Source organism: Heteronotia binoei, chromosome 9, assembly GCF_032191835.1.
Source record: "Heteronotia binoei isolate CCM8104 ecotype False Entrance Well chromosome 9, APGP_CSIRO_Hbin_v1, whole genome shotgun sequence".
In the NCBI taxonomy this organism is placed as follows: domain Eukaryota; kingdom Metazoa; phylum Chordata; class Lepidosauria; order Squamata; family Gekkonidae; genus Heteronotia; species Heteronotia binoei.
The window spans coordinates 26,184,249-26,195,806 of NC_083231.1; positions in this window are offsets into that span (position 1 = coordinate 26,184,249).

Sequence of the window (11,558 nt, forward strand, 5' to 3'; positions counted from 1 at the left end):
GAATGCCTCCTTCTGTCACTCTGCCTGTGTCCTTGAAATGCCAACCACAGCAGCTCTCTCGCTCTGCTTGCCTTTCTCAGGATGCCAGACCTCTCTACGTCCTGTTACTTGCCTTCTGGGGATGCCTCCATCTGTTCTGCAAGCCAGAATTTTAATTGCATACAAAACGGGAAAGCTTTTCCTATTCCTCTAACATTTGGCAGCAGAGCACTTTGGATAGAGAGGTCAATCTCTGCAATTTCACCTGGATCCCACAGACATAACAGCCACAAATGAAACCAACAGGAAGGGGAAATGAATGCAAAAATAAAAAGGAAATTCCAAAGAAAAGTGAAACAAAATGGGAGAAAGAAAACAGCCCTTTCTATTAAAATACAGATGCACTTAGACCAGGGGTCCCCAACCCCCAGGCCATGGACTGATACCAGTCCATGGCTTGTTGGCAACTGGGCCGTGGAGTGAGGCAGACCTTCACCTATTCCTTATTTAAAGACCCCCCCATGGGGGCGCAGGGATGGGGTGTGGTCTTGGGGGCAGCCTGGGGCAACAAAAAACCCAGCACCCCCACTCCCACTGATCTGTGGAAAAATTGTCTTCCACAAAACCAGTCCCTGGTTCCAAAAAGGTTGGGAGCCACTGACTTAGACATCTATGCATACCTCAGTTATGCAATGCATCTGGAAAGGGGGGGGGGGGGCCGGCAAAACAAACCAGACCTCTAATAACAGTTGCTCTTTTGCCATGTAAAACTGGAGAGACTGCTATAAATTGGGGTGGTGGGGTGGGGAGAGCAATTCGATTTTGCCGACATCAATAAAAGCAGAGATGTGACAATATAGGAGGGACAATTTAATTTGCGTTGAAATAAATATTAGACATACAAAGTGTGCAGAATGAAAAAGGGTCACTATAAATTATGAGCGAAGACATTTTGCTCAATCATTGCGGAAAGCCCTTGATATTTCCAATTCCAGACCATCAAATTTATCATTTTTGCTGATTGAAGCAGAACTCCAAACAAATATGGATTCCCGGTGCTTACTTTCACAGGTACAGGCATGGATAATTTACTGCCGTGATCCAATTTGTAAATCAGCCGGGGCCACTAAATTGCGGCATAAAAACAAAAGAGCGAATGAGGTCCTTTTTCCTGCGTGTCAGCAGGCTGCGACGATTATGTTTATTAGATTTCCTTGAAAGGGTTTCACATTTTCTCAAATATGCAGGAGAACTATTTCCCCTCTGAGGCCGGCATTAGCATTTTGCGCTTCAGGCCTCGAGGACAGGGAAAATGATGAATTTTTCAATTTACGGTTAAAAATTTATGCTCCTCTGTGCCACCTGGGGTGCGGTGACTCTGAAAGACAATCTGCTATCCTTCCTCCCCAATGTTTCAGTTACTAAGGAAATGCAACATCCTTGGTATCAAAAAAAGAAAAAAGAAAACCTGATGGATGTCTTCTATACATTTCAAATAGATTGATGTGGCCTATTTCAGCTAAGGGAAACTATGTGTGTGGATGAAGGCCCAAGAAAATGTAAACGTATCCCTAGTGGAAGCTCACTGGGTCCCCATGGGCAAGTCACCCTCAGCTGAACCTGCCTCACAGGATTGCTACTGGAAGATAAAATGGAGGAAGGGAGAACAGTGTTGCAAGTTCCTATGGTTCCACACTTAGGAGAAAACTCATATAAACAAACACATAAAGACATCTGTGCACAAACAGGTGATGCATGCACCCCTTGCGCTGCAGCTGAGCAACCTTTTAACTTAAAATCCTGCCCAATGGCTGTCTGAAAAGGAACTGGATGTACATCCCTTATCTTCCTTGACAAATAGCTGATTGGTGGGATTTTAGTAGTCTCTTTCTCTCAGGCTCCATATGTAGAGTTCCAGATTCTCTGTACACGTTCTTTTGGCCTAGAACCAAAAGCAGGACCAGCAGTTGTCACTGTGTGGGACAATAGGTGGCATGCCAAAGAAAACTGTTCACAAGTCACAAACTCACAGCTTCTACTCCCACCAAACACCCTCCTTGGCCCCTTGGCCTTCCTCCACTAACAGCTGATGGGTGAGATTTTAGTAGTGTTCCTCCCACACACACACACACACACACAAAGAGATGGCATTCTGTTGACCAGAAACAAAGTCTTCATAGGAATAAGTGCACTTAGTTGTGTTATTCTATTACTACCCATGTTTCCTCCTTTTCTTTTCTTCTCTTCCCTTGTCTTCCTCAGTGGAGAGGTGACGCCATTGAGCCTGCCCTCTAGAGTTGCCACTTACTCCAGGGTAACTGATGCCTGTAGCCTGGAGGTTAGCTGTAATTCTGTGAGAACTCCAGACCCTACCTGGGGGTTGGTATCACTAACAGTTGATCTCTAAAATATACACTCATGAACAATCGCATCATGTACATCAGGACAGGTCTTATCAGAATTAAGAGTTAATTCTTTACGTTCCGTCAAATTAAAAACATTAAATATTAGATATATAAAAAATATGCATGTATTTATTACAAAGTAGATTTAAAAACTGATATTAGCCCTGATGATAACCTCAATTAAGAATCAAATTGTACACTGAGAACCAAAAATGACCATTCTTTACCCTGTGCCAATGTGTTTTTTAAATCTACTTTGTAATAAATACATGTATATTTTTTTGGTATATCTGTCAATATTTATTTTTAAATCTGGTTAACAAATTAATTCGACTAACAAAATTATTGAGCCTATGCATTCAGAACTTCTTAACCTTTAGGTTATTAATTCAATTCCCCAGGGGGTTTCCTCCATTTTCAGGTCTTATCAGAACCTCTGAAAATCTGAAGCGCTCGAACGATGAGAAATAGCAAATGAGCTTAAACAGAATCCGCTCATTTATTGTCAAGCACATTTTCAGCCTGTACAAAAACTGAAAACCTGACAGCAGGTTTCTTTGCTGGTACAGCAAGCAACAGCCCTGGAGAAGCATTGTACGTTTCTGACTACCAAGTGACTGCGGTTTTCTGGGAAACCATCTGCATCCCATGCAGAAAATCCCAGGTTCAGACCTGGATCAAGAGTCAAGCATTAAGTGATGTGGAAAGAGTTTGGCCCGTTGCCCTGAATAGCCACAGCCTGTCAGAGCAGCCAGCACAGATTTCAGCAGACCGAGGGTCAGACTCAGGATAAAGCAGCTTCATCTCCTATTAGCACTCTCTTGGAAATCTTAATCTATTCCCTCTGTACAGCAATGGTACTCTAAAATATGGGAAATTGCAGCAATGGATAAAATTGCTTCATATTTAGTGCAGACAGAGTCCTCAGGTGGTAACAACTATTTTTTAGAGAAATGGTTTTGCTTCTTTGACTTTGTACAATCAGATCAATCTGTTTCATTTAAACTGCCTCAAAAGTATATGGACTTTTTAAAAATTAACTGTTGGTAATTAGATGTGATGAATTATTTTTTTATATATTGTGTGGGATTGTTTCTTCATTTGATTGTGTGTTCAGTGTATATGCTTTTATTTATATGCTCGGTTTTTTTCCTCACAACTCCTTCATTTTGATGTATTATAAAACTATATGTTTTGTTTGTTTATGGTTCAATTAAATTTTTCTTGAAATTAAAAAAAAATGCAGCTTCATGCATTCAATGGAAATCCTTTGCCACACAAACAGAACTAGCAACAGGCACCTTGTATTTGGAGGCACATTGTTACGCAGACACATTAAAGTATGCGTCCAACAACACTAAGTGTCAACCTGTCAAGGCCACCATTATGACTCACACAAGGATCAGGGAGGTCCACAGCAGAGGTCTGACCACAGCTCCCGACTGAGTGCATTTTGGAGGGTATCGTGTGTGAAATGGCCTTAAAAGAGATATATTATGAACCAAGAAATGTTGCCATAGCTACAGTCACAAGACTCCACAGAAATAGGAGACGACCCATTTCCTCCTAAAGCGCCCTGAAAACTCAAATCAATCTCCCCTCTTTTTGCCCAGAAGCTCTTTACCTCAGCCCAGAACTGTAATTTTAATCATGAGGGGATGTTGCCTTAGCAGTTGCATAGCAATTCTTTATACAGCATATGTACTTTTCTCAAAAGCCTGTGGATGGGGTTTTCGACGATCCTTGTTTCAGATGGACGGGGTAGGCACTGGGCAGATGTGGGAAAGCCAAAGCTCTCCCTACATTTTTATCCCACCAAGGATCTCACAGTGGCGTACGTAGTTCCTCCCCTTCCATTTCACCCTCACAATAACCCTGTGAGGCTGGCTAGGCCCAGGATGAGCTCCATGACCAAGAGGGAATTTGAAACCAGCCTCAGTCCAAGTTCTGGTCTGAGGCTCTGATCACCACACTAATCCACAAATGCAGCTTTGCCTAAAGTAGGAGTGGATTCACTTCAGGACTCTATAGGCTATTTTTTAAAAAACTAAATACTTCTGACCTGATTAGTTTTACAAAGCATGTAAGCAGGGCACTTAGCTCAAAATCTGCCCTCACACTGCTTTTTCTTGTCCCTTCACACAAGACGGCAGAGTCAGTATTAGCCCCTTCTCTGCAGGTCTCCCTGTTTTATGGAATGGCCTGTTCTTAAAAATCCTGAGGGTGCCCTCTCTCTGTGAGGAGAGGGACGCAACAGCCAGGAGAACCTTTACGAGACCCCCTAAGGCTGCTTTATCCAACAGGGCTTGTAATGAAGGGGAGATTGCAGGCATTCTATTGCATTTTGCTAGCTCGAGAGGGGAAATTTGAGGAGTTTTATTGCTTTAATTATGTATTTAAGCCTGGGGAAAGGTGGGTTATAAATGTTTTAATTAATAAACCTTTGTTTGGGGAAGGTTGTAACAGTGTTTCATTCCAAACAGCCTTTCCCCAACAGTTGATTAAATTTTCTGGCTTGGATTTGATTTTTTTTTCTAGACAATTCAGGTAATGACTTTAGTATGGGTTTTTGTGTATACTGCATTAGAACCTTTTTGCGAAAGGTACTTCATAAATATTTTTGCTTGTACAAGGTGCATGTCCGCTCACACAAGATTTCCATCAGGTCATATTCAATGCCTCCATTCGGTTTCCAGTAGACATCCAGCCGCTTGCCTTTATGTACCCGTTAAAATATCCAGTTCCTTCAGACATTAATCAATCAATATGGGGACTGAGTCTGAAGTGGGAAGCCATTACCCTAGATACGTACTTAAGGGTAGCACATGACATGTCAGCCTCTTTGGTTGTACTTTCTGCTCTGTTTTGTTAATCCACTGCAGAAGAAGACAGGCTCACTGGAGAAGGTTGGAAGGTGGGAAATATTTTGTTTGGCATCTACAGCTGAAAGAAACGCATCAAAGACTTTTGTGACGCTGCTATGTCTCCAAACTGCTCTCCAACTTTCCCCCTAAGAACATAGCAGGCTCAGCTGTTGAAAATGATCAAACCACTAAAGAGATCCATGCAGCAGATCACCAGAGCCTTCCCCCCCCTCACACACACACAGGGCCAAGACCACCATCCCTTTGCCCATCACCCTTTTAGACAATGGACACATAATGTATCCTACTCTACCTGAACTGCAAATGTAAGTAGGAGCAGAACTGGGGATTTCCAGCGGCAAAGGCAATATCAGGTGACTGGGAAGGATTCCGTTCCTTGCATATTAACTTGAATTAATGCCGCGCACCAAGCATGGACAGTCACCAAACGAGACATAAGGAAAGTCCCCGATCCATGACAGGCGCAACTTACTCAAGAAATATAAAGCAAGCATACGAGCTGGGGTAGGGTAGGACCGTGTGTGTGCCAAGAGGCTAAGTTGCATTAGAAGCAGACGATGGGGTTGAGGACACAGAGATCAGCTTCAGTTTTAAAACAGAAAGTGTCTAGCTCCTAAAAGTCCAGCAATAAATTTACAAAGACCTCAGGATTAGCAGAGGAAGACCATCGGCGGAGTTTCAGTGTCCTTGCTCCCTCCAGCCATGAGCTATGCAAAACAGAACATATCATGCAAAATAAACAAATGTCTTCCACATAAAATATCCAGAATGCACAGTCCCTGTGTAGAGACTTGTAATTTTTTTTTTTGAAAGTCTAGAGTTCACCCAATCCTAGATCGAGGGTGAAAAGAACATAGTGCAATGAAACTGCATAACCTTTTTCCTTTTCCACTCAGAAACATTTTGCTGGGATTCACAAACCATAAAACTAGTACCAGGAAACAAAGCAGGGCCTTGGATTATCATATTTACTCCGACAAAAGGCTAGGTTTTCCCCCCAGATATATCATAAAAAAAGAAAGGTTGTCTTCAGTGCCCCTTCTAAGCTGTGGAGGCTCGTAGCAAAACTTTTTTGTGAGTTACTGCCATTAAAGTTGTGACTGAGCGATAACTTTGTTTGCTCTGAGGCCATCCTTCCTGAACTAAGACAAAAATGTGTGAGCCAGAGGCTAAATAAACTGTGAGCTAGCTGACACTAACTCAGCTTAGAGGGAACACTGGTCATCAAACGTTCTTGGTGTACTTTTTTGGGGGGGGAAGGTCATCTTACATTCAGGGTTGTCTTCTTTTCAAGTCAATATGCCCCCCACCCTGCAGCGACTTTGGAAACTGAGGGGAAGTTTCAAAAGTTGTGATATGAGGCTGGGCCACATGGATCCAATCCATGAAATGAGGAGACAGCTGTCTAAACATTTAAGAGAAATTCTACTGAGTTAATGCTAAATTGGGGTTGCCACTAAACTTTTATTTTTCATTTCCCTGACTTTCTCCGACCAACATTTGTCAATTTCCCTGACCACCATTCAAATATAACCACAAGTTAAAAAAGGAATAGGCCACACTGCATTAATGCAAGGCATAATGAAATGTTCCACTCTACAACTACACAAGTCTCAACTGCAAAAATATTTGTCAGAGTAAGAGATTTAATATCAGCTTCTTTCAACTTCTGTTTTGCAACTGCGCCAAAAATTACACCAAGATACAAACTTCAATTCAAGTAAACTCTAAATGCTAACATAGGAACTTTCCAAGGTTGAGGAAGTTTCACTTTCACATTCCAGAAAGTGTAATGAGCAGATCAGCAGCAAGAAAGGACGTGGCATTTCTGCAATCTAGAGAAGCAGACAACCCGCATTTGCAACCTTTATGCATGGGAGAAGTCAGGAAAGAGGGTGAGAAAGCTGGTACCCTGTAAACTCCAGCAGGAACTAGCAATCACATTTGCAAAATTTACTTTGCATGGTGCAAAATAGAAAGTTCTAGTTGTCTGTGAAATCCAACAGTGGCAAAACTCATTTGCAACTCTGTGCTGCATTTAGCAGGAAACAAAACGTCCATACACGTGACCCAAAAACATGCTTATCTTTATATTTAAGTTAAATGCAGTACTAGCAGATAGGGATGAAAACAGATGTTTAAAGTTTGTACGTTTAAACTAGCCTTGCATTGCAAATGCTACAGGCAGACCTTGGAAATCACGCAGGGACAGAGCTCAACAAATACATTAGGCTGGTTGCTGGGGGTGGAGCTGAGAAAAGGTGGTGCTGGGAAAGGGCATCATTAAGTTTTACTTGTATTCTGCTACTTCTCTAGTCCAGATCATGCTCTTGCAGCAGCAGGTAAAAAATCCACTGCTTGAATATATTTTAATCACAATTCCCGACTTTCCCTGACTTTAGACCAATTCCTCTGACTTTCCCCGGCCAATTTCCATTTCCCTGACTTTCCAGAAAGTGGCAACCCTGTACGTATTCGCAGAATAAGTATTGGCAGAAGCCAAAATGACACATAAATGAATCCCTGAAACTACTTTATACTGAGTCAAGCCATTGGTCTAACAAGGTCACTGTTGTCTGCTCTGCTCAGCAGCACCTCTCCAGGATCTCAGGCTGATGTCCTTCACATCACCTCAGACCTGATCCTTGTAACAGAAGATGCTGAAGGTTCACCCTGGGGCCATGCCTCACCTCCCAAAGCGCCACTTAAACCAACCTTATGGGTGTGGAAGACCAACATGCTTTTTATCTGCAAGCCCCTAGGTTTTTAAAAGCACATTCAAAGAAAAAGAACTGAGATCTCTCAAAGGCAGTGCTCCAAGAGATGCAGGTTTATTTAGAGGAAGAAGACCAAAGGAAGCAGCAAAACCAAATCAAGTGCGATGCAACACTGAGCTTGTTCAGGTTAGGATCAAGAAAGGTCCACCGGAGAGAAGACAGACTTGCTCGACGGAGAGAGTAGAAGTGGTAATCCAACCCTGATGGAAATAGCTCGCTGCCAAAAGGGAGAGCACAACCAAGGCAACCTGAGCACTGGATGAGGCCTCTCTTCCTTTCCCCTCTGTAAAATGTGCCCTTGCAACTCAACTGCAATGTTTTGCTTACAATGCCATATAATGTCATTATATACATTCAGACGTTTCATTCTGAACATTCACTTTATTGCCATTGGACGTTAGTATATTTTCCCCTTGATTTATGTAAAACCATCCAAAAGAAGAAGGAACAAACCTAGATGGAAGACCTCAGTGAGCGTTCCTGCGCACCAGGCGTCCTGTCTTCTCTGTAAACACGTGTTTAAAGGAGGTCAGAAGAAAGCAGGCAATCAAACTGTAACTTTGGAGTCTGTCTTTTAAGGATGGTCGTATTTGCCAATAGCAGGTTTAGCAAACAAATGTAGTTGACTGGCCACGGGTTGCTAATGAATGAGCATCATCTAAAAGGACATTCATTCCGTGCTTACATGGAAACATCGTTTCAAGGACTGGCATCACAATCAGTTATTGAATGTATCGAACAGATCAGACCATGCAAGAGGTAATACGATGCTGGACAATGATAAGACTAGTAGGGACCCAAAGAAAGCCTATGCAAGGGACCCCTCATATCCCTAGGACTTATCGCTGCAAAGTCCCTTTGGCCACTGGTGGGGAATGGGAAAGGGGGGGGGATGGTAGAGTTGCCAGATCCAGGTTGGGAAACTCCTGGAGATTTGGGGAAGGAGCCTAGGGAGGAAAGGGACTTCAGTGGGATGCAATGGTGTCAAGTACACCCTCCAAAGCATCATTTTTTGTCCAGAGGAACTCCTCTGAGTAGTCTGGAGAGAAGCTGTAATTCCAGCGGATCCCCAAGGTCCCACATGGAATCTGGCTTCCTTACTAGGACTCAAGTCCTGAAATGGACAGATCTGGATTGCATAAGAAGCACTGAAAAGCACAACGCAAGGGGAATTTCCACAGGGGAGATAAGGCTTCCGCATCCGTCCTGAACAAATTTCCCATTAGCTATTACAGCGGAAGGCCAAGATGCTCACCAGCACTTCTCCAAGATCTCCACAGGTGCTATTGCTGCCCCTAATTTTAAGGGAATTCCCCCCCCCCCCACTGTTCCTATATATAAAAACTTGTAAGTGCCCCATTGAACTCAGTGGAATTTACTTCTCAGTAAGCACACACAGGGCTGGGTGTTTAGGAACACACTGAGATCAACCATCAACTAATTTCTGTTGAAAGTCCCTCTGAATCTGTCACAGAAAGGGGGAGTGCTCTAACAGACACAAATTGTACTTCAATGATGGGGGGGCGGCGGGGAATCTGGTCTATACAAAGAGCTGGCAAAGATTGTTCTCAGACTGCCCAACTTTTGTGGACAGCCAGTTTGGTGTAGTGGTTAAGTGTGCAGACTCTTATCTGGGAGAACCAGGTTTGATTCCCCACTCCTCCACTTGCACCTGCTGGAATGGCCTTGGGTCAGCCATAGCTATCGCAGGAGTTGTCCTTGAAAGGGCAGCTGCTGTGAGAGCCTTCTCAGTCCCACCTACCTCACAGGGTGTCTGTTGTGGGGGAGGAAGATAAAGGAGATTGTCAGCCGCTCTGAGACTCTGAAATTCGGGGTGGAGGGCAGGATAAACATTTTTTTAAAAAAACTTCAGGAGACAAATTTGGGAAGTCACCTGGCTGACTATCCCTGTATCTTTAATAAAAGCCTCTCTCACCTGTTGAAGATAAACATATCAAGGAGAAGGAGTCTAACTCCACCCTCTCTCAACATGCTGGTTTTGTGCAGGCTGAGATTGTTGGGGGTAGAACCATTTGGCTGCACAAGCTGCCTGCCTGCACGCACAGACACCCCCCCCCCCTCCGCACTTTGAAGTCAAGGAGCATTTTTAGCTTGCGACGAGTTCCTTGTCTAAACTGGGACTTTGGTCTCCAGAGGGAGGCTAGGCTGTAACTCAGGTTAAAAGGCTTCTTCTGAATATTTATTATAGGAAAACTGAACTACGAAGGCTACTCAGGTCTGTGTGTGAAAAAGTTAAAATCCCTGTGCAATTTCCCCTTCTGAGATTTTAAACAGCAGAAATTAGCCTAGCCTAAGAACAGCCACGAGAAGCCCCGTGGTGCAGAGTGGTAAAGCTGCAGTGCTGCAGTCCGAGCTCTCTGCTCACGACCTGAGTTCGATCCCGGCGGAAGCTGGGTTCAGGTAGCCGGCTCAAGGTTGACTCAGCCTTCCATCCTTCCGAGGTCAGTAAAATGAGTACCCAGCTTGCTGGAAGGAAAGTGTAGATGACTGGGGAAGACAATGGCAAACCATCCTGTAAAAAGTCTGCCATGAAAACGTCGTGATGCAATGTCACCCCAGAGTCGGAAACGACGGGTGCTTGCACAGGGGACCACCTTTACCTTTTTTAAAGAACAGCCACCCATTGGCGCTGCATCTGAAATGCAAAAGCTCTTCTTTACGAAGAGGCTGCTGCAATATAACTTTACATGCTGGCCACTCTACCCTAAATGCATTAGGCCCGATCCTTCCCTGCGCAGGCACAGTTTCCACAGAGGGAACTGCCGGAGTGAGCAAAAGCCTTGCTGCTTCTCCACACCCAGGAGCCTACAAGCAGGCCAAGCTGACAGGGGGCTTTGGCGGTCACTAATGTGGATCCTATAGGACAATCCCCACTGAAGGAAGGCATTTCTGTCAGAACAACCCAACTCCCTTCTCCCCTCCTCTGCAAGAGTAAATGCCTCCCCCATGCTGCTCCAAGGAGACAGAAAACCCTCAGAGGCAGCATGATGGGCAAACCGGGGATCTCAGTGGGAAGGGGAATTTGCAGAAAATCATTCCTGCCTTCGATTCCTGGAAATTCACCATGGGAGCCAAGCTTGTGCGCAGCTCTTGTATCCTCAGCCACCCCCTCCCTCCCCCCTCAGTGAAGGAGCCCAGCTTGACTGAGTATTCCTAGACTGGGGGAGGGCAGGTAAGGGTGGGTGGGTGGACACGAAATATAAGAGGTACATCCGGAGAGTATGCTCCACAGTGGCCCAGCACAACCCTTGCACATAAACCTGCGTCTGAATAAAAGAGAACGTGAAATAATCTATGGCAGGGGTGGCTGAACTGTGGCTCGGGAGCCACATGTGGTTCTTTCACACACATTGTGCAGCTCTCGAAGCCCCCACCGCCCCACTGGCAGACTTGGAAAAGGCATTTGTCTCTTTAAATTACTTCTCCGAGCCAACCAGCCGACAGCTTGGAGAATGCATTTAAAGTTGCTTTCTTTCCACCGCTCTCCTCCA